We start from the raw sequence: 10,344 nt of genomic DNA on the forward strand, positions 1-10,344 counted from the left end.
TGTAGTGCAACTCTCCAAAATAGCGAGTGCATCGCAAACTCAATTTTGCTGCAAAACTACAGTGCTGTAACAATTAACGTCTGTTCTTTGTTGTGAAAACACACTTCTGTGCTCCAGTCAGTATTTTTGTGTGTCAAATGACTCAATATGTTTCAGAAGTGAAAGGTGGGGGGGCTTCCGAACGTCATTTTAAAACTCAGTTTGGGCCGGGTCTACACTATACTAGTCTGCCAACTTGAACTCACATTAAGCAGGACGCTTCCAAACTCACTACATGTGGCGTCATACAAAGTAAATAACTGACTCACTTCAGTGTTCAAACTAGTCTTCCCTCTTCCTGTTGAAGAAGAGTGTTGCTATGTTGCTCATTCTGAGAGAGCCGACAGTGCCGATCATAAATTCTCCACGTCGTTCGTTCGTATTTGCTTGGTCTGCTTCGGTTCAGTGTTGCTGGGGGCGGGCCAGGGCTGCATTTGGTCCTGTGGGGGGTAGGGGCAGTCTACAACAGCCTGCGTAACCTTTTTTTTCCAAATTAAATTCCACGTGACCACGCCCCGGCACACGCACCGCAAGAGTCATTGCCGCCAGAGTTCAGCACGACGTGGAGGCGGGCACTGTTCTTGGAGCAGCAGCAGTATTTAGCAGGCCTCTTATAAAGGCAGTGCCACCAGCAAAGTAAACTTGTGATTAAAAATGAAAAACAAAACCATTCTACGCAATTGTATATTAGCGTTATTTTCTCCTCAAGCGAAAGGATCGGAGACACGACAGTCTAAGAGCATTTGTCGTGTGCTAGTGCACTGCAGTCCTGCTGGCCATTTAATTCCATGGAGCCAGGCGGCTGCATCGCTGTCGTGGGGCTCTGTGGACCAGCTCGCCCTTTTCGACCAGCTCGGCTGAGCTGACGGTGGTGCGGTTCCGTATGGGATGTCGGACATTGGAGCATTTTGTGCAGACTCGTCCCAGTCTGGAGCAGCCGCCTTCTCTTTTGGCAGTGTGCTCTGGCCTTTGCTGGTTGACTTATCACGGGTGGATTTGATAGCCTGGTGATGGCACATGCGTGTTGTTCGGGTTTACGTTCAGAGTTGCGTGTTGGCGGCTGCTGTTTGTACGAGGTAATTGCCTTTGTGGTGCTCCGTTGGGGGTCACAGCATTCCTTTTGGTGGTGCGTGCTGGGGGGCGGGTGTTTGGTAATTGCCATTGTGGTGCTCCGTTGGGGGTCACAGCATTCCTTTTGGTGGTGCGTGCTGGGGGGCGGGTGTTTGCTCTGCCATTTCGAGTGAAGTGATGCATTGATTGTCAGCATTGGGGCGCTTGAGCTCGGCGAGGCTCACGTGTACTGTGCCGCAATTGTATATTAGCGTTATTTTCTCCTCAAGCGAAAGGATCGGAGACACGGCGACACGGCGGGTAAAATAAACAAAAAACAAGACGGAGGGAAGAGGCAAAGTGGGTTTTACAAGTGAGGGCCTCCTGTGGCAGGGGCAGTCCAATGTTTAGAATAGGTTACAAGAGACAACCTGCAAAACAATGCCTCAAAAACAACCCACTCCATTGACTTTTCATAATCTGGAGCATTGGCAGCAAAACATACCTTTGAGAGCAGAGGCAAAACAAGATGGCACCCAACAATAGGAGCCACCCCTTCCCATAAATGAATCTCGTCCCAACCCCAACTTAAGGCGCCACCTCTAATATCTCCGATATGTAAAGAAGTTCATCAAGTCATAGCTGTTTCAATTGCCAACTTCACAGGAGCTCATACTGCAATTGGAAGAGTGCTGCTGCCATAGATGTGAAAGATGCATCCAGCTCATTGGATGTATCGGAGTTGTTCACGAGTAGCCATACTTGGATGATAAGCTGTTCAGGGCAAGTTCTTTCTTCCAATGTCAACACAATCTGCAAAAAGTAGTTGCTCTACTTTACCATTTGGTATTCACAGTTGGTATGAATATATCACCCCTCAAACTCTGCAGATTACATAATTAATACTTGCATAACCCATACATGTTGCTGGCACTACTGCAACAGACGCACCTATACCAGACATCTCAGACTCTGACAGTGAGAACGGTGATAAAACTACTGGGAATGATATCAGCATGCATTCATTTTATTACATGTGCAAGACTTTACATGAAGCCAGTTTAGGAATCGTTCAACAGTCTGGCATCTCAAGTAAAGGGGCATTTGGAAATGTGCGGTGGTGCGGTTCTGTATGGGATGTCGGACATTGGAGCATTTTGTGCAGACTCGTCCCAGTCTGGAGCAGCCGCCTTCTCTTTTGTCAGTGTGCTCTGGCCTTTGCTGGTTGACTTATCACGGGTGGATTTGATAGCCTGGTGATGGCACATGCGTGTTGTTCGGGTTTACGTTCAGAGTTGCGTGTTGGCGGCTGCTGTTTGTACGAGGTAATTGCCATTGTGGTGCTCCGTTGGGGGTCACAGCATTCCTTTTGGTGGTGCGTGCTGGGGGGCGGGTGTTTGCTCTGCCATTTCGAGTGAAGTGATGCATTGATTGTCAGCATTGGGGCGCTTGAGCTCGGCGAGGCTCACGTGTACTGTGCCGCAATTGTATATTAGCGTTATTTTCTCCTCAAGCGAAAGGATCGGAGACATGGCGACACGGCGGGTAAAATAAACAAAAAAAAACAAGACGGAGGGAAGAGAGGGGAGGGGGAGGAGAAATGCGACACGGCGGGGAGGGGGCGGAGCGGGTAAAATAACAAAGAAGACGGAGGGAAGAGAGGGGAGGGGGGAGGAGAAATGCGACACGGCGGGAAGGGGAGGGGGCGGAGCGGGTAAACAAAGACGGACGTGCACGCGCTTTTAAGCTCAATGCGCATGCGCATTGAGCTTAAAAGTCACGGGCACTGCAAGGAATCGCCACGATTCCTTGCAGTGTGGATAAAGAGTGGATAAGTCCCAATACTCTCGCTTGCTCGATGCGCATGCGCATCGACAGGCGAGACCTAAAAAGATAAGGTAGCACTTTGGAAGGTGTGGTGTCCAGGAGGTGGAGGTGAAAGAAGGTTTGTTAGGTGGTAAGTGAGGAAAGAAAGTCTTTGTGATGGTGACAAACTTATCACATACAATTTTGGTATATTCAAATCATATACCCAAAAGTCAGAGTCCACAAGATATATACATGTTTGCCATATAACAAAGAAAATCACAGTTTGTTTATCACTGTCGATTTGGTATTGGCCGATGCTGTGAAGTATACGTTTTGACCCCTATCTTTGTAGATAACTATAACCTTACTACCGGGGTCTTCATCAGGACTTGGTGTGAATTGAGGGGGGCTTGAAAAACCTAAAAGGAAGCGGGGAACGGTGTGTGAGTACCTGAAGTTGTGGTTAAAAAAAGGGGATAAAATTACCACATTTGGCCCAGACTTATGTAATATTACCGAGTGGATAGCAGTTGAGGGGGTGTACTTGCCTATATTGACCAATGATTAATGCTTGTTTCAAATGAACACCGATTTTTTCTTGTTCCCTTTATGTAAAAGCCAGTAATACACTGGGACCACATTTTTTGATATCTTCTTTTTAAACATCACTCCTAGCAGAGTTGCCAAATGGGGAGCAGGCAAGCGGACGCTGTGCCCTCGGTGCTCGGAGGTCGGCGCCGATGCAATACACATGTTTCCTACCTGCCCAAAGCTCACCCCGCTCCTTCTTAAAATACAGGACTTCCCAGGCCATAGAACTGACTCCTACAACCATCCTGTTGGGGACCCAAAAGGAGGTTAGCAAGCAAAAAGGCAGGGCTCTCATTTTCATATCTATGACAGTGTGGAGGATTGGTATAGCTTCAGTATGGATAGAGGCAGACCCCCCTCCTTTCTCTCAATGGCTGGCTAGGCTAGTTGTGACCTATCATCTTGAAAAGGCTGTATAACCTAAAAAAAGTCGCAAAGGGCAAAGGGAGGGATTAGACATCTGGAAACCTCTTAATACCTAGCTGGAACAGTCTTTTTCAAACGGATAACTTTCCTATCTGCTAACCTAGGGATATCCTTCCTGAAAGGGGGCAACTCACAAACAGCTTATGGCCGGACTGTGATATTTTCTCTCATTCTTTCTACTTCTCCCTTCTTTTATTTTGTACATCTCTTGGTTATTGCAATTTCCTTTTCAAGTTCCTTTCTTTTCTTTTTCCTGTTTTGCTTTCCTTGGGTGTCTAAGCATCTAATTTACTTATTGGAACTTCCCTTCATGTCCTTGAAATGTAGTAATATTGCAGTAGAGAGGGGTGGGGGGTGGGAGCTAAAAATGTTGTATCTCTGTATTTAATGCTTTGGAAAACAAAAAAATGTAAAAAAGGGAAGCGTATCCCCCGAGCCCTGCAAGGGCAGGCGGGAGACCCATGGCGAAGGCTCAGGCGGGCAGATTGCCGTCCTTTCGGTTATGGCCATCTGACCGCACACCATGCTTTCCAATGGGGCGACCAGATGGCCAGGCTGCCCTGTAAGTCCCGATGGGGGCTCATTCGCCTCCCGGATACAAGCCAGGACTCCAAGAGGTCGGGCATGTCTGGGCCTAGGGTCCCCTGAGTCTCTCGGTGCACACATTTTAGAGGGGGGTCCCTTTCTCTGCAGCTGGTACGAGCTTTTTGCCTTGTTGGAACATTTGCTAGATGTTTTGGTACTTTGTCCTACTCGGTGCGAAATCTGGGCTTTCAAATGGACAATAAACTGTCAATGAAAGACCATGTTAATAAGACAGTTGGCTCCTGCTGTGGTGTCATGCGTAGCCTGCGCAAGGTTTTTAAGTGGATTCCGACTGAGGCAAGAAAACCCCTAGTCCAGGGACTAATTATTAGTTGTATGGACTATGGGAAAGCCCTGCTAGCTTCTACCAATGAAAACCTTCTCTCAAGAATGCAGGTTCTGCAGAACACAGCAGAAAGGCTGGTACTTATTCTTCCACCAAGCTCTCCATCAGCTTTCAGTTGGAAGCTTTTACACTGGCTGCCTGTAAGAAAACGTATACGCTTTAAGATTCTTTGCTTGAGGCATAAGAATATGTATGTAGAAGGTCCTGATTTTTGGGCCAAAAAGTAAAGCTGGTATCAACCTGGTAGAACTTTGAGATCCTGAAACCAAGCACTCGTCTCATCTCCCAGAATTCGTACCACCACTTGTGCAGGGAAATCTTTCTCGTTCCTTGCTCTGTCCTTTTGAAACAAAACTGCCCTTATCTCTTTGCACCACAAGTGACCATACCTGTTTTCAAAGGAACTTAAAGACATGGCTGTTTGACATCTAATGCACCAAATCAAGTTCATCTCAGAGTCATCCACCAGCGCCATGAGACTTTCGAGTGATATGTGCGCTTAAGAAATATTCTATGATTTGATTTGGGCACTTTGCCACTGCTATTCAGTGCCAAAGTGCAAGTGCTCCTTGTTGTAAATTGCTATAATAGATTAGTGACTCCATGATGGACTTATTTGATTTATGTGTCAGACCCTAATGCAGTTTACCATGTGTGCCCAGGGCCTGTAAATCAAATTCTGCTGATGGGATTGCAGCACTGGTTGTGCCACCCACAGGAGCAGCTTGTAAAGTGTGGCTCAGGCCTGCCATTGCAGACCCTGTGTGTAGTCTGAGACTGCAATGTCGACTTAGCAAGTGCACCCACTTGCCAGTCCCTAACCCTTCCCTTTTCTACATGTTAGTCATCTCTATGGGCAGGGTGCATTGTATGAAAAGGTAGGACATGCCCTGGTATGAGCGGCATGTCCTGATAGTGAATTTCAGCCAATTTCGTCTTTCACTATTGCAAGGCTACCTGTTCCCCTAGGCCAGAATGGGCAGTTTGATTATAACATCTTATAATCCTAACTGACCCAAGGAACAAGGTAGAAAAACAAGTTTAGTATGCCTGAATTCAGAATGTTAAAATACATCTTTTAGTGAGGGTGATTTTTTCATTCTGTGTTTGAAAATACCACTTTTAGAATGTAGGTATTTTCTTGCCTTACCATCCAGTATGCCTCTGCTAGGTTTGTGTATTCCATGTCTGGTTTGTGAATGACAGGGGGCTGGAGAGGGCCCCCTGTCTGTTTGGTCAGGGCTGGGGTGAATAGGCCCTGCATTGAATAGAGAGTAGGGGGAGGAGATTTCCTTTCACATGCCTGAGCCTTCATAGAATAGAGAGTAAGGGGAGGAGTTTTCCTTTCAGCTACCTGGGCCAGGTCTGCTTTCAACAATGCTGTCTCCACCTCCTGCCGGGAAGCTGCACCAAGGAGGACAGTACTGGTTTTGACTAGGTACAGACACTCTCTGCCTTCAGAGAACAAAGGATTTTGCAGTATAAATATTGGGGCCCAGACCGCCGAACTTTAGATCACTTTTGGTAATCAAGACAAACCTTTGGCGAAGGAGAGAAACCAAGGAAGCTGAAGGAGGAGACTGCACCTGTGCTATGTGCTGTTTGGGGTTGTCTTGCAGAGGTTACGTATTGCCAAGGAAAGGGGAAAAGGAACTTTGTGTGTACTTTTACTATCTTGAGGAAGATCTCCAAGGGCTTGAAGCTGAGCTTGGATCCTGTTCTGAAGTCTCAGGGCCACATGACTTCACCACCAGCTCCCCTGAATTTTCTTGCTGGGAATTCTACCTGCTGTTGTTTTGGGCCCTCTAGAGACTGCGTGTCGCTGGAAGCTGGAAGCACGACACAACGAGGTAGAAGCGTGTCGCAGCCACAGCTGTTGCCTTCGCATCGCTGAAGAAGCGTGTCGTCGTGGAAACTGTTTGCAGATGTATTGCCGAAGAAACGTGTCGCAATACCGAACAAGCGCGCCGCATCACCGGAGGATCATGTTCCCCCCACAGAGGTTGCCGTCGCATCACCAGAGAAGTGTGTTGCGGTGCCTGTTATGTCTCAAGAGTTTACTGAGTTCGCCACATGGGCGTCTGGCGTTCATGCATCGCATCCAAGTTGTCGCATTGCATCAAAGATGCCATTTTGGTGCATCACACCCGATCGTTGCATCGCAGCGCGATCTCGTTCCATCGTAACCAGAACTCAGTAAGAAACCAACGCATCACCTCCTTTCTGGTAAGGAACCGACACATCACCTCCACTGCGCTGCAGTAAGGAACCGATGCAACACCTCCCCCGAAGCAAGGAAGCAACGCATCACCTTCCCTGCAACCCTTTTGTTTGTTTTGCGTTACCCATCCAAGATATTTTTAGAGAAAGTGTTGCATTTACCATCTACATTGAACTAAGCTATTTCTACCATTTTAAAGTCATATTCTTGATATTGTATTGTGGATTTTTGTTGTTTGGTCTTGTGTTAAGTCTAGTAAAGATTACTTATTTTTCTAAACTGGTGTGGTGTGCATTTGTAGTGTTTTCACTGTATTACTGTATGTGTTCACAAATGCTTTGCACACTCCCTCTGAGATAAGCCTGTCTGCTCGTGCCAAGTTACCAAGGGGGTGAGCAGGGGTTATTGTACGAGTTTATCCCCCTTTAGAAGCAAGGGTTCCTATTTGGACAAAGGTGCAAACCACTGCCAACTAGAGACCCCCATTTCTAACAACTGTTTTTACTGAGAAAGTATAAGCTGTGCAACAACCATAAATATTAGATCGACAGGTAAGCAAGTCTAGATTTACGATATCTAAATCCACATTTATATACATATATATATATATATATATATATATTGCTGCCAAATTTTGTTCCAAAATGAGAAGCGTACTCCTCCAGCTGCAAGAAACATTCTTTTATATCCAGGAACAGGGATGCAACCCCGAAACCGACGAGTTCATTTGCCTAATGCATTTCGGAGCATTTGTGCTCCTTCTTCAGAGGCGAGTTATCAGTTCATCTATTAAGAGTTCCCAGAATGCCCAACGCTACTGCACCAGGCCCACTGGAGGGCGAAAAGCAGTCCATAAAACACTTGGAAGCTCACAGCCACTGGAGGTTTCGAGCGGGTACTTAACTACATATCCCAACGTGCATCACAAAACCGGCACACCGGAGGCCAATAAAAAGGTGCAGTAGCAATGGGCATTGTGGGAACTCTTAATAGATGAGCTGACAACTCGCAAATGGACTCATCGGTTTCGGGGTTCCGAATGATTCACACTGTCCACAATGTCCAACTTGCACCTGGCTGCTATACAGTCTACTGCCTCTCTCTTCTTTGTAACATCTCCTTTTTTCTTTTTGAACTGGAGGTTTGTTAGGTGAATGGCAATCATTGCGCTGTGCCCGGGTGCTGCAGGGATTTCCCAGTCAAACAGGTGAACAAATATGGTCATTATTTGCAGAAGCAAGGATCTCAGCCATTCCATTCTGTTTAACTCGATCAGGAGGATCAGCACCTTCTATTGACGACCTTCTTTCAGTAAATGCAATCTCTTATGTAAATACACCTACTGCATGCTCCAAGACGACTCATTCCATATTTATTTTTTATGCATTGTTGTTGTGGGTCTTGTTTACATTTTTCATATACATACTTTTTTATTTTGAGTTTTTAATACTCTTCCTATAGAAGTCCACCTACTGTACAATACCAAGGTAACTGAATTTTTCCTATCACTTGAACATAATTCGAGAATGCGTTGGTTTACCCACTTCATTTCAAACATTCTCCCTGAACAAAACTGTTTCTCTAGCTTTCCCATGCAGTTGTTAGATTGACAAAGAAAAATCTTCCCTTAGAAACAGAGAATTATCCTCTTCTCAAAGCGCCATTGAATCATTCTGTATCAGGCAAGAGATGAACATCCATCAGATTTCATCTCTCGGCCATTGCTTCTTTTTGTCCATCAAAGGCATGTACATCACTCTCATCAACTCTGTCTGGACTGTCTTGCCACCACTGGTCTTATCACACTGCTGCAAGGCCTGCTTTCCATACTCTTGCCCAACAGGTATAACAAGTCTTCTGCCAGGCTTCAAATGATCCAGCAACGCATGAGGGACAGTAGCGGCTGTGGCGCCACTGTGGATGGGCACTTCATCTGGATATCCCAGCCTTCCATCTCCACAGGGACAGGGTCAAGACTGACTTGCATATGGCCATGTCTGAACTGGGGTGGCTTGGTGAGCAAAATAACGATGGATTAAACCCATATCTGTGACTGGGGGTGAATGCTTTGCCATTGTGCAACATTCCGTCCATCATCTTTTGTGTTTTGCTGTTCACCCTATGTAGGAAGGGTATTCCCAGATGTGGGTCCCGTGCTCATTCCACCACTGGAGTCAAGCTATCCTGGCTGAAGACGGCTGATAGCCAGAAACCGGTCCTAGGATGCTTGATTCCGGTCAAGGGAAGACATGGCTTGGCAGTTCGGTCTGGACTGTTCCCATGAGGCACAGGGTCAAGACTGATTTGCATATGGCCATGTCTGAACTGGGGTGGCTTGGTGAGCAAAATACAGATGGATTAAACCCAGATCTGTTACTGGGGGTGAATGTTTAGCCATTGTGCAACATTCCGTCCATCATCTTGTGTGTTTTGCTGTTCACCCATCTCCAACAACAATCTTTAGTCTGTCTGTCAGCTTCAAGTAGAGTTTTATCACCCAATCTGATGTTTTCTATGGACTCCTGAACAAGCTATTCGATGTGTTGAACACCAATTACTTTTCCAAAGCAGACTGTCAAACATCCACTTCCGAAGCCAACGTCCAGTGCAGAGGCTCCCTCTCTTTCAGCAATTCCAGAGAATGCACATGCATGTGAGGGGCACTGATGGTAGCTTTGTATCCAAGGGTCTGAGGCAACTCCATGTATGGAAATTATTTGATGTAATGACCTCTGTCCATGGCCAAAGGTACTTTGTAGACATCCTGAGAAGCAATTATTCTGTTTTGTGTAAATTGTTAATCAGATCTGCCTGCATTTTTCCACTTGAAGTCAAAGCCATGGCTTTGGGAAGCAGCAGTCCTAAGGGCCAGGAGACTGTAGCCTGTCCGAGCTGAGGGATCATCTTCCTGCCCCACACAGCTGTTCCTCTTGCTCCTCACTCACGTTTACATCTTTCCAGGACTGCCGTGGGATTTGCAAAAAACACAGTTGATGAACAGACTGCAGAACAATGTCTTACATTCACCCCAGTACAAAGATCTGGGCCTAAATCCATCGTTTTTTTGCACTCCACACCACCCTAGGCTTTGCAGCTGAATTCCTCGCAGATAGTCACACAATAGAGGAATTAAGTGTGCCTGAATGCGCCATCTCCTGGGCAGATGATGAGCTGAGATGAGCACTGCCCTATGTGCAACTAAATAGGGAGTGCTCTGGCCTTACACAAAGGACCTATCACATCCACATTGTCAATGCAGCCAGCATGGAGCTGGGGC

At 46.5% G+C, this 10,344-nt stretch overlaps 1 pseudogene; it reads right to left on the reverse strand.

Moving 5' to 3' along the window:
- Positions 1-8,767: 8,767 nt before the first annotated feature.
- LOC147733508 (protein-L-isoaspartate(D-aspartate) O-methyltransferase-like) lies at positions 8,768-9,807 on the reverse strand (annotated as a pseudogene).
- Positions 9,808-10,344: the final 537 nt, after the last annotated feature.

This window comes from Lissotriton vulgaris, chromosome 2_1 (assembly GCF_964263255.1).
Source record: "Lissotriton vulgaris chromosome 2_1, aLisVul1.2, whole genome shotgun sequence".
Classification (NCBI taxonomy): Eukaryota; Metazoa; Chordata; class Amphibia; order Caudata; family Salamandridae; genus Lissotriton; species Lissotriton vulgaris.